General features: G+C 41.3%; 1 protein-coding gene and 1 pseudogene across 1 annotated transcript in view; one reads left to right on the top strand and one right to left on the bottom strand.

Annotated features, from left to right (window-relative positions):
- Ror1 (receptor tyrosine kinase like orphan receptor 1) overlaps positions 1–18,331 on the bottom strand; it is a 401,244-nt gene that overhangs the window by 267,071 nt on the left and 115,842 nt on the right. The gene's annotated exons all lie outside the window — the stretch shown is intronic.
- LOC105944377 lies at positions 3,933–4,315 on the top strand (annotated as a pseudogene).

Below are 18,331 nucleotides of genomic sequence, written 5' to 3'. Positions count from 1 at the left end.
GCATGTGCTACCTAGGCCTTACATAATATTATTGTAAAGAGGTTCCCTGATTCACTAACAAGTCTGTGAGGCAACAGAATAGTTCTTTCTCTGGCCTGAATACCAGAGCAAAGAAAACTGCTTGTAGTCAGATTTACCATAACTTCCCAGGGTTTTATGTTGAGTCCCTATGCAGGACTAGAGAATGATAAGTCCATTAAAATCCAAGAGTGAGAAGTGTCTCAAGATTAGGATAAGAACCTAATATGGACTTTGGCAACTCACCCATGTAGGCACAGAGTAGAGTAGAATATTTTCTCCTAGAGACCACAGCTTAAGAGGGGACTGAAGCACATATCAAACTTTAGACCCAGAGGGAGTGGAGTGCAAAATTTCACATTTTTGGCAGTTGAGCCAAAGCCCAGTCACCTACACAGCATGACTAGCCTCTAGTCACATACCTGGTTTGTGACAAACTATCTTCTGTCATCCCCACTGGCTGTCTTGTGCTCATGAATACACTAAAGACTGCACATGCTTGGTTTTATTTCAATTTTGAAACAACCCTCCAAGGTAAACATTAATAGCCCTCTCTTAGAGAAGGAAACAGAGGCTCAGGATACTCAAGTGACCTGCCCAAGAGTCAAATGTCTGCTGCTCAAGCACATGAGCCCCTCCAGCAGGGACATCAAGTCTTCCACCATGCTGCTGCACCATGCTCCTGGGCAAGGCAGGAACCACTGGTGAGCTAGGATGGCCCAGTCTGTAAGATGCCATCTCAAATCCAGCACAAATAACATCCAGAGTATCTGGGGAAAGAATTATAGAGGAAGCTGTTCATAAGCTGACCCACTTTATATTCTGCATTTCCATAGCTCTCTCTTATCCCAAACTAGCCAACAAGCATCCATGAGTACTGAATCCATTCTGGCCTCCTCTTGATCTTGCTTGCATTCAGTTTTCACACTCTTGCTCTGAATGAAAGAACACAACACTCACTTTCATTTTGAATTGAAAAAAATGTGTGGCATCCAAAAAAAAAAAAAAAAAAAAGGTTTTCTGCTTTCTGCATATGTGTCAGTGTTGAGCAAATTGAGACTGCTATTCCAGGACCTTAAAATAAAACTAAAGCACATATGTTCTGCAAAAAACCATTGACAAGATCAAATGACCTCTGGGGAGGGACACAATTTCACTAACTATGCCTCTCTTGCATGTGACTCTACCCCATGACTCTGGTGGAAAGGTGCAAAGGGTTAAGCCTCACACAGGTGCGTCAGGGAAATTACCCTCTGGACGCTTACTAAAGTGCTGACTGCAGGCTTCACCTTGAGCAGGCACAGGAGGGGTTAAGAGAATGGACACAGCTGGATATGCATTTAAGAAAAATTTAGGGAAAGGCCTGAATAGCCACAAGCTGTGTGAGATTCTTGGAAAGGTTACTCCAAGGCCTACATATCATATCTTTTATAAACACACACACACACACACACACACACACACACAAATACTGACAGCATGTGTGCTTTCTGAGGTGAAACCAGATGTTTCCAAAATAATCCTAGCCATCTACAAAAGAGGACACGGAGGAGTGCTCAAGCCAAGGTCTAGGAATTATCAGAACCCTATCTATGCACATGGACATGTACGAGCAAGCAAGTTCTCTGCTGAACTCTGGCAGGTGGGTGGCTTGTCACCAAGTCCCAGGAATGGGCCTTGGAGCAAAGCCATGACCAAGCTCCTTTCTTCCTCGTGTTACAGGGAGGAGTTGTACTTCACCTGTGTTTGCAATGTTTCTGCAGGAAAAGACAAGAATCCAGACCAGGGCTGGAGAAATAGCTCAACAGTTAAGGTGCCTGCCTGCAAAGCCTAATGACTCAGGTTCGATTCCCCAATGCCATGTAAAGCCAGATGCAGAAAGAGGCAGATGCACCTGGAGTTCATTTGCAGTGGCTAAAGGCCCTGGCATGCCCATCCTTTCCCTTCGTCTCTCCTCTTCTCCCTCCTCCCCCTCCCTCTGCTCTCCATGTCTACTTATAAATAAATAAATAAAATAGTTTTTTTTTTTTTAAACTTGCACTTAAAAGAAAATCCAGACCATGGAAGGACATTCTAAATGGGACAGTTTTATAGTTACACTTGGCTAAAAGTTAGCAACAACTATAACATCTGCTAATCTCCATGGCTCCAGTAACCTCAAATGCATCACTTTATTTTGATTATTGTGAGTTTAATACCACTATTCTGGTTATTGGAGTGATTAGCTGTAAATTACAGCATAATTTTCTCATTTTTATGAGACTATTTGACTACATCTGCAGCTTCTGAGTATAGCTCTTTTTCTCTAGTTTCTAGCACACTCTTGTCCTCTTCTCTGCAAAGCCAAGGCACAGTGTGGGCAAGTGACATTTCTAGGATAGCTGGATCCATCACCCAAAAGCTTTGCGGGGACAAAAGTAACATAGCCTAAATAGATACGTGTGGTGACTTTTCTGTCCTCAGCTTGATGAGCAGTTTCATGATATGTTATTTTAAAACCTATATCCATGTCTTATACTTTGTGTCAATTAAAATAAATGTGTGTATTTCATGCTCCTCTACCACATGCACAAGACAAATGGTTAGCTTTTTACACGAAAATGCATGGCATGACAAACAAAATCCAAACATCTCACAATCCCAGCACCTAATTTTCAATGCTCTGACTATCATGAGTAGATGGATCTAATAAACTGTAGAGTCAGCCACCAAATAATGAACTGAACCTACAGGTAGCCAGCCCTCCCCTCTTCCTCCTTAAGGTTTCACCACTTCATGATCCATTCCAAATGGAGTCAGATTCATTTGTCTTACATTTTAGATTTGTTTCTACTCCATCTCTGCTGATTTTGTTTTGCTGCTGTGTTGATCTGCTTCTGTATGAATATTAATATGTCTTCAAAGTCAGAACTACATGTTCCTCCTTGTCACTCTTATCTAGTTCCCACCATGCCATCATTGTACCTCATTCCTATAGACTTTGCTCCATAGACAGTTAATCCTAGTCATTCCAGATCAGTCTTACTGATTTAAGACTTAGCTTTCTTATGCCCCATATATAAGGAAAGACACACACGTCTTTTCTTACATAACAGCATACAGTAGAGACTTTCGCCATGGAAGGTCACTGTAGATGGTTATAAGAAATGTAATAATGTTGAAGACAGGGAGACTAGCAAGTTCCTTCATACCTTTTTAAGCCAGTATTTTTCAGGTCTCTGACAGTTGAAAGCACATAATGATGTTGATGCTAGAAACTCAGCAAGATTTAGAATTAACATCACTTAGTTCCCAATTTACAGAGCTGTGAATCATATAGTGCAATTATCAGACACAAATAGCCCTAAGTGTATTGCAGACCCAGCACTGTGCAAAGCTGAGAGCTGGCTGTTATTATATTCAGGCCTGATTAAACTGGCAGTTCCCCTGATTGCTCTTGATCCCATTGATAGATGTGAAACTCTTTGTACCACATTTCAGGCTTTACAAATGGAAATTCCTCCTTGTAATAGTAAACAAGGGACTTTTAAGACTGAAGATAAGCTCTTGCCTCACACCTACTGATGCAGACTAAAATTTTTCTAAAGCCTTGAAGTCCAATCCTTGAATACGAAACTTGAACATACCACAGTTTAGTGTTAGAGAGATGACTCCGTGGTTAAATGTGTTTCCTGAGCAAGCATGAGGGCCTGAGGGGGCCTGAGATGGCCAGAGTTAGAATCTCCAGATCCACATTAACAGCTGGGTGTGACCACACATGCCTGTATCTCCAATTCCACAGGGGAGCAGATACCAAGAATTTTCAGGTCCTAGCAGTTAGGGCGGCAGGAGGCAGAGCGGCGGCGGTGGGCAGGCAGCGTAGCTTCAGGAAGGTTCTCGCGCCCCGGCCCACAGCATCCGCACGTGCCACCAAGATGCCCAAGAGGAAGGTGAGCTCCGCCGACCGCGCAGCGAAGGAGGAGCCCAAGCGCAGGTGGGCCAGGCTGTCCGCGAAACTGGCTCCTGCGAAAGTGGAAGCGAAGCCAATAAAAGCAGCGGGAAAGGATAAACCTTCAGACAAAAAAGTGCAAGCAAAAGGGAAGAGGGAGCAAAGGTCAAGCAGGCTGAAGTGACTAAGCCAGAGACTAAAGAAGACCTACCTGCCCAGAACAGAGAGGCAAAGAGCGAGGAGAGTCCAGCCTCTGAGGGAGCGGGAGAGGAAGACAGCAAGGCTGAGTCGTCATCCTCTGTGTCCATCAGCATCCCTGTCTCCTTCTTGTACAATCCAGAGGAATATTTTTTATCAACTATTTTGTAAATGCAAGTTTTTTAGTAGCTCGAGAAACATTTTTTAAAAGGAGGGAATCCCACCTCATCCCATTTTTTAAGTGTAAATGATTTTTTTTTAAGAGGTGAAATCATTTGCTGGTTGTTTATTTTTTTGGTACAACCAGAAAATAGTGGGATATTGAATTATGGGAAGCTTTGACTGTCTTGGGTGTCAGCTCAACATTTCATAGGTGGGGGGATAGTTTTATATGTACAATACAAAGCATACTAAATGGCAATTTGGAGTCACATTTGTGCATTTAATATGTCTTGAATATTCTCAATTACTCCTAGTCTGTTTTTAGTAGAGCCGTTTCCTAAGAAAAAAACAAAAAAACCACTCCTTGGTCACTGCCCTGTTGTCCGCACTGTGTGCCTCTGTGACATCTCTAGTCGTGGTAGCCCAGTGTTCCTAATAATTCTGATATCGTACTGTGAAAGATGAAAAATTTGCATCTGCAGTGTATATGATACTAAAATTGTGAACCAGTGGGAGTTGAGTAGACATTGTGAGTATTTGAACATGGTTGTACACGAGAGCCTAATAAGGAAAAATGCCTCTAAGATTGAAGCTGGGTGTCACTGGAATAACTTCTAAAGAAACAATACATGCTCTTTAGATTTTTGGTACGTGTGTTAAGACTAGTGTACAATTGAAATGTTTGTGTACTGTTCCTCAGCACCAATAAAAGTATGAAAATTAAAAAAAAAAGAATTTTCAGAGCCCAGGAAGCTACAGAATCAGTAGTTTGTAGCTCCAAAGAAAGATAAAGTGGAAGAGCACTGAAGTTGAACACCCAAAGTTCGGCTCTGACCACCATAGGCAAGCACCCCTTGATGCAGGCTTTGAAAGAGCACACAAATGTCATACACGTAGACTCTACACACCCCACTACATTACACGCACAAGCAAAATAACACCACCACCCTAGTTTGGAAGTTCCCAAGACACCACTTATAAAAGGGTTTTTTCTAACAGATGAGTAAGACTACCTTGAGTTGTGCTTCTCAGCTTGTCTGCTTTCCTCACTAATTTGTCAGTTTCTTGAGGTAGAAGTGTCTAGAAAGGCCACCACTTAGCCTACCACCCCAAGGGAGTAGTATTCAAAGAAAGAAGTGAGTACACCCTCACAGAACAGATTATGCTGGATACCACAGAAGCAAAACACATCATTAAAAGCTTAATTTCAGAGCCTTCAGAAAAAAAATTAATATAAAGATACTTTATCAGACAAGAAAAGTATGTATTGGGAGCTTTTTTGAGTCAATTTCTCATGTATCATGGTGTATGTGGTGCTAAGGATTAAACATGGTTTTTCATGCATGCTAGGCAAACTCTCTAGCAGTTGATATACATCCTCAATACCTTGGAGGCTTTTTATAAAATTTAAAGATTCATTTAGAAGCAGATGCTATTCATAGATTTAAGTTTAAAATCTTCTCAAGGAAATATTTTTTTAATTATCAGAATCTGAAAAGTGAAATTAATGTTTAGCAATTCTACTTGGCTAAAACTCCCTAACACTAAAGAATGCTCCAGTAGGTACGTACATTGATATCACCTCTGCTATTCAAGCCACCAACCCTGAGCCCTGAGCCTGTGTCAGTGTAGCAGTGTGAATCAGGGATAACAGAGCCAGCAATAATGCCAGTGTGTATTAGGACCTCTGTCATCTCACTGGCCCTAAGGTGCTGGCTCAGAACACTTGTATGGGCACTCTGAAGACTCCTGAAGGTTCAGTGAACAGTTCACAAGCTGACTATGAATCTCTGCCATTTCCCAAACCAGGACAGTTCCATGCATCAAGTCCATCTTGTAAACACCAGTACTCATTCAGTACAAAGGGACAGAGGTCATACAGAGGTTACACAATATGGCTCTGCCACTGCCTTGGTGACTTTCTCCTTGCTGTGAACAAATACCTGACCAGAAGCAACTTATGGAAGAAAATGGGATTAGTTTGGCTTCTAGCTTCAAGAGGAAGCTTCATGGTGGGGAAGGCATGCAGCAGGAGCTGGAGGAGGGCTAGTCACATCTCACTAGTCAGGAAACAGAAAAAGAACAGGAAGGGGGGCCAAACTACAAAACCTAAGGGTCTGTCTCCAGTGACACACATCTTCCAGCAAGGCTCTACTTTTTAAAGGTGCCACAATCTTCCCAAAGTGCCACTAACTGGGAATCAATTGTTCAAACATATGAGCCTATAGAGGACGTTTGACATTCAAACCAAAACAGCCACTCTACACAATAGGCCACCCAACAGGGTATGTATCTCCTCAGGACCTCAGTGTCCTATAGAGCAGAGGTTAGGAGGATATTGCTGCCCCATAGGGTGTTGTGACAATAAATGAGGTAAGTAATGTGTGCAACAGGCACAGAAGGTGTCTGCTACATAGAAAGAGTCCCGCTAAGTGCTAGCTATTATTTGTTAATTGAACATAGAAAGAACAGCATAAAAAGTGATGCATATAAAATTTTTAAAACTGCACTTCAAGCTAGGTGGGGTGGGGTAGGCCTGTCATTCCAGAAAAACAATATTAAATATATATAATACACACACATTTCAAAATGGTATATATGGTAATAAGGTGTCAGAATAATATTGTTTTAGTATACTGATTTTCTCCGGGCATAACATGATGCCATCCTGAAGTCTAGAATATTCTGGCCTGGTAAACATGACAAACTAATGGAACATAACAATCTAGTGAGAGCCTGGTCCATGGCAATGGGAATGAGAATGGAGCTATTGACACTCTCTATTAGATGCAGGAATGGACAGGCACAGGCTCTCACCTGAGATTCCAGCCATTACTTCCTCCTGCCCCATCCCCAGCTGTTCATTATCTTGGGAGATGCTATAATATTAAGTAAAGGTTAACTGAAAGGGAGGTCCATGACGCAGCTTCCATGAGGACTTCATCCATGACAGGATGAAGATCTGTGGTGATGCAGCTATTCTGGATCACATACACTTCTGTAAGTAACCCTTCACCCATGCACTATGAGTAACACAGCAAACTAATTGGTTCACCAAATTGGGTTTTGGTACAATCTCCACTTTGGTTTCTTACTGATATCCTATCGGGGTGAAGATATTTCTATTCGTGTCTCCCCAGGAAACGGCAATGCAACAACTCCTCATGTACATGAATAGAAACCACATAGATAGGAAATAAAAAGATTAGCAGTGGCTTTCTCTTAAACGTGAAATTATATATCGTTTATATTTTTTCCTCAAAAGTATGTTATGTGGGCTGGAGAGATGGCGTAGTGATTAAACGCTTGCCTGTGAAGCCTAAGGACCCCGGTTCGAGGCTCGGTTCCCCAGATCCCACGTTAGCCAGATGCACAAAGGGGCGCACGCATCTACAGTTTGTTTGCATAGGCTGGAAGCCCTGGCGTGCCCATTCTCTCTCTCTCCCTCTATCTGTCTTTCTCTCTGTGTCTGTCACTCTCAAATAAATAAATTAATTAATTAAAAAATATATTTAAAAATATATATATATTTTTTAAAGTATGTTATGTAAATTTTATTATAAGAAAAACAGAATGTGATGTTGTAACATGAGCCTTGGGATTTTAATCTTTGGTAATGAGGACAACATTGATCTCTAAGATTCCAAATGCTTGTCACACACTGATACATGGGTACCAGATACCCACCAAAGAAAATTAAAGTCATACAATGAAGTCAATTTTTTTAAAATATTTATTTATTTATTTATTTATTTGAGAGCAACAGACACAGAGAGAAAGACAGATAGAGGGAGAGAGAGGGAATGGGCGTGCCAGGGCTTCCAGCCTCTGCAAACGAACTCCAGATGCGTGCGCCCCCTTGTGCATCTGGCTAACGTGGGACCTGGGGAACCGAGCCTCGAACCGGGGTCCTTAGGCTCCACAGGCAGGCGCTTAACTGCTAAGCCATCTCTCCAGCCCTGAAGTCAATTTTTATTTTGCATAATGGTTAAAATGGACTCTTGGAAACATCTTTCTTTAAACCAAATCAAACATGGTGTTTAGCATGGAAGTGAAAACAAGCAACCTTTCTTGCAGCCTACCTTCAGCACAGTAGTCTCACTAAACCCTCACCATTCACAGTTCTCCCAGATAAGTCAGTAATAGATGGTTACTGGTCTGTCTCTAGAGAGAATAAATAGCACACTGCCCTTAAAGAAAATATGAAAACTCTTCCATATGGTCTCTGTTTTGATACTTATGTGAGATGTTCTTCTGTCCCTTTACCTGTTGATATAAGGGCTGCTGGTGCCAGCAATGTAATAGTGGTGCCAAAAAGGCTCTATTCAATCCACTAACAGCTACACATTGACAGCTGGGATGCAGCGCTGTTGAAAAGGTACTTGGTCTTAGGTATCAAACAACTAAAACTCATGCTGGGAGCCATGGACAAAACACTAGGCCTGGAATGTGGAAATGACTCCACAGTTAAGTACATTTCCTTTGCAAGCACAAGGGCCTGCCAGTGTCTGAGATATCCTGAGTTTGGATCTCCAGAACCCTCATTAAACAGCTATAACCTCAGTTCTGTGAGAGGCAGAAACTCAGGATCGACCAGAGCTTGAAAAAAAAAAAGCTCTGGGATCAGTAAGAGACTCCAACTCAAAGAAGAATGGGAAGAAGATCCATGGAGCAGGACATGCTGCAGGCAAGTGCACAGAGGCTGCACATACATATGCAAACAACACATATACCACACGACACCCACCCACACGCATATACACACATACATTAAAAAAGAAAATAGGCCTCTCTAAGCCTCCTTATTTTTTGTGATGTGAAAGTTTATCTCCACCATCAAGTTGATAGGATCTCAAATTACCAAGAAGGCCAATCTGATCCCTGGACATGTCTGTGAAGAAGCTTTAGGATCAGGTTAATGAAGATGGGAAGACCCATCCTAATTGTGGGCGGCAGTGTTCCACAGGCTGAGATCTCAGACTGCATAAAGGAAAAAAAGCTAACTGTGCTCCAGCATTCATTCTTGTCTTCCTCCTTGTGGACTGAATGCAACTGTTTCATGTTCCTGCCACCATGCCTCCATGTTTCTTTATAAGTGTTTACTGAGTACCAGGTACCATGCTGGTACCTGGCACCATGCTTGCCATAGGTGCATTCAGCAACAAGGTTCTCTTGCCAGAGCATCTTGCCTCAAACTGAAAGTTGAAATAAACTTTCATGGGATGAAGAGATAGCTTAGCAGTTAAGGTGCTTGACTGCCAAGCCTAATGACCCAGGTTTGATTCCTTAGTACCCACGTAGGCCAGATGCACAAGGTGAATCATGCGTCTGTAATTCATTTGCAGTGGCAAGAGGCCCTAGTGTACCCATTCTCTCTTCCTGCCCCCTCTCTCAGATAGATAGATAGATAGATAGATAGATAGATAGATAGATAGATAAGATAGATGATAGATAGATAGATAGATAGATAGATAGATAGATAGATAGATAGATAGATAGATAGATGGATGGATGGATGGATGGATGGATGGATGGATGGATGGATGGATGGATGGATGGATGGATGGATGGATGGATGGATAGATAGATGGATAGATGGATAGATAAGATAGATAGATAGATAGATAGATAGATAGATAGATAGATAGATAGATAGATAGATAAAAAACAAACCTTTCCTTTCTTAAGTTGCTTTGGTCAGGGGATTTTGTTTGGGTCTTAATTTTTACTTATAGTCTCATTTGTCAGGTTTTGCAATAGCATTAAGAAAAATAACTCACACATTTCCCTTACCTATAAAATGGGCATTTTAATATAATCTCTGAGATACAAACTAAGGGGATTTAAAAGGCACAAAAAGAAATGAAAGCCAGAAGATTCTATCATAGATATGTCAGGGGTTACCAGCAATGGAGTTGAGAGACACTGGGCATCCAAGTATGGTATACCTTGGCTGTGCGCCAAGCAAATGAACCCCAAAATTTCTGAATGTGGACCTTGGGGATTAACAAAGTGAGTCAAGAGCTGAAAGACTGTTTAAGGAGGCAAAATAAACATGCGGGAGGTGGGGGGAGGGCTTGAAACCACTTACACCATCCGAGTGACTATCAGCTGCAGGAAACAACCTCCTTGGGTGCATGGGCTTGAAGGCTCAGGTTGCAAGTGGCCACTGCACCCTTCCCAGTGTTTTGCAGTGGGAGGCAGGGAAACTTTACATGCCATTTTCACGGGGAAGCACAAACTTACCTGAGTTATTAACTTCATGTCCCCATTCGGCCTGGGGCCGTTTGTCTCCTTTCTTAGGGTGGGCAGATCATAAAGTCCCAGAAGTTCCATAGAGAATCCACTGAAGCCGAAAGGCAAGATCTCTAGGGTGCTACCTTGGCCTCTGTCAGCTCTGCTTCTCTTCTTTCGTCCTCTCTTCCTTTTCCTTGCCTTTCTCTCCTACACTTTTTCTGTCTCCGACTATTCACTTCATCGTGGTTCTCTCCCTTTCACCTCTTTCCTTCTTTATTTTTTTTTATTTACTTACATGCATATGTGTGTGTGTGTACGCGCGCACACACACACACACACACACACATGAACATGTGCTTGCCAGGGCCTCTTGTCATTGTAAACAAATATTGCAAACAAAGTTTGTGCTACTTTTCACATGTGGCTTACATGAGTGACTTGGGAATTGAACCCAGGCCAACAGGCTTTGCAAGCAAGTGCCTTTAGCCCCTGAGCCATCTTCCCAGTCCCTCATTCCTCTTCTTGCTTACCTGTTATTGTTCTCCTCCTCCTTCCTAGCTTCCCTCTGTATTTTCACTTACTTTACCCTCTAGCTTTCTACCTTCCTGCCTGACTTCCTTTCTCTCTTTTTCTTCCTTTCTTCTTCACATTTCTTTACAAGTGTTTACTGAGTATCATGCTAGCACCTGGCACCATACTTGGCATATCTGCATGCAGCAACTGTTTTCTCTAACTACATTAACATTATTATTGTTATTCCTTCAACAAAAAAAATAAGCATCCATTATGGTATCAGGTACACCACAGAAAAATTATTTCATTTCAATCCAGAAAACTTTGACTAGACTGTCATACCACAGGAAGTAGGGAAAGAGAAATGAAAAGGTATCGTTCACCCCAAAGACTAAGGGGAGATGCACATGTAAACAGAAAAAAAATGTCAAAGATGGAAGCTATCCCAGAGCTAGTGTGTCGCTGCACTATGTGCCTGGCACTATGTAGATTGAGGGATGGGGAGGTTACCAGCAGGGATCAACAGTTCTTGTCTCAACAGCACCCAGTTGCCCAAAGGTAGTCAGATCATCTATGTAACCCTGCACATACCCTTCCAACATTTTCTGGCTGGAGATCAAGAACAAGTTAAGGTAACTCCTCAAGTCACAAGTTGAAGGCTCCATCATTATTCTGCATCCCTGAGTGACCTTGTGAAACAGCCTCATCCCACTACAAATTAGGCTTTCCAATGAGCATGAAGTGCATTTTTACTGTATTCATCCATGGAATTTCTGAGGCTTTTTCATATACGAAAATTATTTCAGATCTTTTTTATCTAAGTAATACAATGTGACAGTTTATTTGACAAGAATTAAGGACCTATATATTCTAGGTAGTGTTCTAGAAACAGATCCATAAACAAGAGGCACAGAAGTCTCTGGCCTTCTGGAGCCAATTTCTTCTGGCCAACGCCCTGCACCAGAGAAGGTATGCAAGCAGACACATACTGAAGTAAGCTTAAGGACTTACTGAGTGAGGGGGAGGGAAGGAACTGAGAGACAAGGAAATCAAAATATATTAAATATTTATTAATTAAATGAATAAAATATGGCTAGACATGGTGGCATGCACCTTTAGTCCCAGCACTCAGGAAACTGAGGTAGAAGGATCTCTGTTAGCTCGAGACCAGCCTGGACTACAGAGTGAGTTCCAAGTCAGCCTAGACAAGATAGAGTAAAACCCTGCAACAAAAATAAATAAAAGAATATGGACTTAGTCTAGAATAGAACACTTTCAGAACACAGCCTCAGTGAGAAGAAAAATGCCCTCCCCCCCCCATTTACCTGTTCATTCAACATGAGTTCTACTTTCTACCCTTAAGCCCAGACAAGAGCTTTAATTTGTCTGGGTATTTCCATGTGTGCACAGTGTCAAGAATTTCACAGATATGGGCTGGAGAGATGCTCAGTGGGTAAAGTGCTTGTTGCACAAGCATAATGGCCTAAGCTTGGATCCCCAGAACCCACATTCAAGCCTGCTACAATAGCGCACACATTTGAAATCTCAGCGCACCTACAGTGAGATGTCATAAAAACAGGAGCATCAGAAGTCCATGGCCCAGGGAGCTTGGTGCACAGATCAGTGAACAAGAGATTCTGCTTCAAACACCAATGCCTGACGTTGTCTCTGACCTCCACATGCTTGCTTGGCATGTGTGGACTTGCACTGACACACATACCCATATACATACACACAATAAAAAAGAATCCTGGGCTGGAGAGAAGGTTCAGTGGTTAAGGCACTTGCCTACAAAGTCTTATGACCAGAGTTCGATTCTCCAGTGCCCAGGCAAAGCCAGATGCAAAGTGGCACATGAAGCTGGAGTTCATTTGCAGCAGCTGGAGGCCTGGGTACACCCCTTTTCTCTGTCTCTCTTCTTGCTCTCTCTCTCTCTGCTTGCAAATAAATAAAATATTAAAGAGAAGAATTTCATATATACTCAAATATTGGATAAAACAGTCAAGCTTTAAAATGGGTATATCTATCATTTGACCAAAAGCTACATTTTTAAATAGTACAAAGTGATTTAAAGGGCAGGAGGGTAGTACCAACTGTAGGGAAATTTTATAGAAAATACTGTTAATAATAACAACTTCACGTTTTATGACCTTGTAGTTTACAAAGTATTCCTACACCTGTTACTCCATTGACACATTTAATAGCTCTTAGTGGATGTTATTATTAATCTGAAAGAGATTTAGAGAGTTAGCCAAACTCAACAGTTAGTAACTAATAGTCAGAATTCGAACTCTGCTCCTTTCATTAGGCATCGGGAATAAGTTGGGACGTAGTACATATCTAAGGGGCTTTGCTGGGAGAGGCCATCCTGGAGTAAAAGGCACAATGCACCTACCTCAACATTTCTAGTGCCCAGATCCCCTCTGCTTTTAAGAACTTTCCGGCTGACTCATCAAGGACCCATGGACTAGTCAGGTTCTCCCCAGTGTCCTGCCAGTCAGTTCTGGTGCTTCACCAATATCACCATCCTACCCCAATTACAAGATTAGGAAACAGACCCCAGCTCCCTGATCAGATGAGGAAGGCACACTTATGTTTGGCAAGTCAATGTAAAGTACAAGGGGAAGCTGGTAGGAGCACTCTTCAGTGTTAAGAAAATCATTCAGCATCAAGGAGGGGCCCAGCACATGCCATGGAGAAAGTTTCCCATAGCACAGGGTTCAAAATTACAGAACACAAATTATACAATGTTGAGAGGTTCATTGGCAATATTTCTACAATTTTCACCATAATCTTGGCAAAGTACAGGTGACATAAGCACCCAATCAGCCAATCAGTTAAATATGTCACCTGTTATCAAAGCTATTAATTTCAAAATAGTACCTATTTTCTAGTTGTTGATAATTTTTCTTTTAACGATATTATGGAAAATCTTTTAGAGAACATAAAGAAAACCTGTTACGGACTATTGGCATTGGCTACTGTGGTTAAAGAGAAAACACATTGGAAGTAAGAATCAGGTAGTGGTCACCAAACTAGGACACAGTGGACAGACTCTACATTGTAGAGGAGGCTGAATATCCCCTGTGATCACTTTTCTGAATAACAGAGGACATCCAAAACTGGCAGAGGTCACAGGTCAAATACATGCCATCTCTAAAACATCGCTGAGTAATGCTTTCTGAATGGAAATATAGTCAGTGCCAAACAAAATTAAAGTCATAAGACAAGGTGGAAATAAAGCCATAGTGCATACAGAAACTAAATGAAGAGACAAAAATGTAAAACTTTCCAACAATTTTGAAAAAAGGAACAAGTCTATTTAATTACCAGTGGTTTCAGCCCTGTGAGCATCAGTTTATTCCTTGATGATAAATGAAAGAGAGAGGAAACTAATGAGCTCTACCAGCTCCAATAGTCCCTGACTGAGCAACTTCTAGGAAAACACCTACCTAATAGAGATGTGTGAATAGCAATTCCTGATTTTCAGCTTCCTGATCTTGCTGGAAGATTCTATTAACATGCCCAAACCTCACCCCCAACTCCATCCTCCCTCAACTCTGAACTATGTCCTCTTTTTAAGATCTTAACCATCTTCATCATGAGACCCAAACACATGTAGCATTTTCTTAAGCAAGTATCAGTGTGCACCCAAAGTTTCGAGTCTGAAATGCATCCATCTGAAAGACAAAGTTCTCACTGCCTACCAGAGACAATGGAGAAAAATGTGGAGAATTCACTTTAGTTCTAAACCTAAGTAATAGTTTTATGTCCAAAGAAGAGCATAAACATAGTACAAGAATGCAACACTCCAGTAACACTGTCCCAGCATCTTTTTGGCCAACTATCATGGCATTATATGCCATATCTATCTTGAGAGATTATGAAAGTTTATCTGACTAACTTGATAACTTTCCCTGGCTCTTATGATACAATCATGCCATAAAACTTTGTCAGCGCTGTGTATCCTCCAAATATATTTCACTGAAAGCATTCTAAGTTGACATAAAAGTTCTTACAATTCATATCCAAAAGCTTTGTTGGATCAAGGAAAGATAGTACCATAGGACTGCCACATCCATGTCAACGACTAGAAGTGCCTAATCTTCTTGGCAAAATGAAGAAAATACAATTAAGATGTGTTGCTCTTGGCAAAGAAAGGTTTTTGGCTTCGTGGTCATGCAGATTCGGATCTATTAGCCAACTCAAATGCACTACAATTAGTAGAATATTTGTAACTACCACTTCCATTTTTCTCACTTTGCTAACCCATAATCCAGTTCCCTGAAGGAGGGATTGGGCTCAAGGCAATGGTTCCTGTGAAAAACAGTAAAAGATCAGAGCTTGCCACTTCTTTCTTAGGGCTCTCCTACTCCCCTAGCCCAAATGTCTATATTGCTGTAGAATCCTCATTCTGAGCATGATCAACATAAACATCAAGTTCACAGAAAGCAATTGTATGAATGCGTATGACATATGAAGGGTGTGTGAGAGTATATTGTGTGAGTGGATAGATGAAGTTGTTGTTGACAGCAATACAATGGCATTTATCCGCATAGTCAAATTACTTCCTCTTATAAACTTTAAAAGTATCCCTTACTGGCCCACTTAGGATAGCATCACCACAAATACTGCCATTATTTTTGATGTTGTTAATTGATGGAAAGGTGCTGGTTTCTGTATTTTCTAGAACTAGGAAAGCCTATAAATCTAGCAAAGAAACAAAAGGGGATACAGACTCAATAAAAGAGAAGGAGAGATGAACGGAGGGGGGGTGGGGAAGAAACCACAATAAAAGTAATGATATGATATCATAGAAAATCTCTCAAGACAGTTAAAAAGTCGGCTCTTTTCTATCCACCAGGCATATAAGTAGTCATGGAAAATTGATTGCATAGCTGTCTTAAAGATCAAATTTAATACATCTTTCTCTCCTCTCTAATAGTTCTGTTTCTATATGTGCCCTTCCCGGAAGTGGACTATGCCATGCAAGAAACAGACCACAGACCCAGGAGCTCTGAGCAGCAAGCCACTGACGTCACTTTAGTACTTTAGTAGCAGGAAGTCCCACACAAGGCTGAGGTTTCACGCCTCACTGCCCTCTCTACACAAAATCCTCCCAGCCACACTGTGCCCAGGAGATGTTTACTGTCTCAATGCACAGTCCATCACCCCTCACAGAAACATTCTTCCCACTGCAAATTGCCCACCATTGTAAAGACAGGGAAACCATACCTGATGTGGCTGACAACAGAGACAAAAATCAACTTCTAAGATGTTTTCTGCATCCTCCATTACTTGGTCCTTCACAGGTACTTAATGAGCACAAACACAACCACTTTCATAGGGCTTCTGAAGGGCAAAGCTTGGGCACTGTGCCTTGAGAAGCCAAGTTGGCCACAAAGCTAGTCTTTTCAGCAATAATCACTGGCCTCTCCTGTTACACCAAGCACGCTTCCTTCTTCCGTTTCTAGAAATTACAGACTGCATGGTTAGCAGAACTTCAATTCCTACTCTCTCCATGCTGCAGATGAGAACACAGAAGTTGGAAAAGGTTTGGCAACTTATCCAAGTTCATGGGACTCATTAGTGATGACAGGGCGGGGCCAACCCAGGACTGCTGGCTCCAGTCCAGTCGAGTCTTGCACAATAGGGGCTTATAGTAATGGAATAAATACTGGGCTTCCGATCTACACTTACTATTCACTAGCAGACAGTTTAAAGAAGCACCATTTATGTATCTGTGCCTTCCCAGGAGTCTCATCTGTTATATAATAAATACAGCTACAGCTCACTGCATAGAGATGAGCCACAGGTGTGGTGTAAAATACTTATATGAAGAAATAACAGCCCTTCACTTTGTACAAACTATACTCCATAAAGCACACTCAGTTTCATCCATTGACTTAAAGACCCATTCATCCACCAAGTCAGGTGGAAATCATTATGTAATCAATTGCACAGTGATTCTCTTATCATACTGGAACCCATGGCTGCTACAAATATCAAGAACACTAAGGGCATAAGCACTTGGTGAGTTTGCCTCAGAAAACTAGTTTGCCAAAAGAAGCTTCCCACACCCACATGCTGAGCCCATTTGACATATTATAGACAAATTTCCAAGGGCATGAAGTGTGTAGGGCAAAAAAGGTGGCTTTTAAAATGTTGTAAATTGTTATAACAATAAGCACAACCAGCCATTTTAAGCTTGTTGTTATGGATTCTTTTAAAATACATGATACAATCTTTGAAAAATACAATAGTCCTACAAACACAGCGCATTCTGATCTGAAAATAAAGGAAGTAGGAAGACAATTACCTGCAAGGGGCCTGGAAATTTGTTCCCAGGTAGACTAGGCTGTCCATTAATTTTGTGTTTTACAATTGATTCCTTGAATCTGGAATGCTTCTCCCATTATCACAACCCTCCATTTTCCCTTCCTTGCTTCTTCTTTTATCTACCAAACTCCCCTATTCCTTCTAGACTTGGTTCTAGAATCACCACCTGAATCACCTCTTAGCAACTCTATCCAGAGTAAAAGTTTATTTCCTTCCTCTCTACTTCTAATAAATAAAAATTTCTCTTGAATTGTAGCCATCTTTCTCTAAGTTGAGCCTCCAATGAACCATGAGCACCCTGAAAAGAGGGAGTTGATCTCTCTCATCTCACTATCCCTATCTATTATGGAATTTTATACCTAGTACCTCTAGCACAAAACAGGCATAGAGTAGATGTCAAAATAATGAATGAGCGAATAAATAGGGACTCCCCTTAAACTAGATAGGACAAATTTTCAAATTAATAACAAAAAGCAGGAATTGGAAAAGAGAAACAATACCATAATATTTGGTTATTTCTGTAAACCATTCCAAGGCTTCCACAAAGGAAAAGTTTGAGCAGTATGCATAACTGTTACTTGGTTAGTATAGACATTAAAAAGTAGATAAATATTTACATGTTTAATGGCCCACCTCAAGACCATATAATCACCCTAAATTCTTTCCCTAAGATGAAATTCTCCTAAGTAGGTCATGACAGGGAGATTTATCTCAGTGGTCAATCCTCTTGCAGTGGAAGCAAAAATAAAAATGTCCTTTCCTGGATGTGGTAAGCCAGGGTGGCTTGGGATGATCAGGGAAAACACCAGCTACACACCAACCATTTCAGATCTAAGACACAGTTAGACTCTCAGAGTTCACAAGTGTCCTCTATTGATCTTGTAATAGTGGTAAGAGAGATTTAATTCTACATTTATACCAGTAGAGAAAAACAAA

The sequence above is a fragment of the Jaculus jaculus genome, chromosome 5 (assembly GCF_020740685.1).
Source record: "Jaculus jaculus isolate mJacJac1 chromosome 5, mJacJac1.mat.Y.cur, whole genome shotgun sequence".
NCBI lineage: Eukaryota > Metazoa > Chordata > Mammalia > Rodentia > Dipodidae > Jaculus > Jaculus jaculus.
The sequence above is the reverse complement of the archived record's forward strand: the minus strand, read 5'-3'. Positions and strand labels throughout refer to the sequence as shown.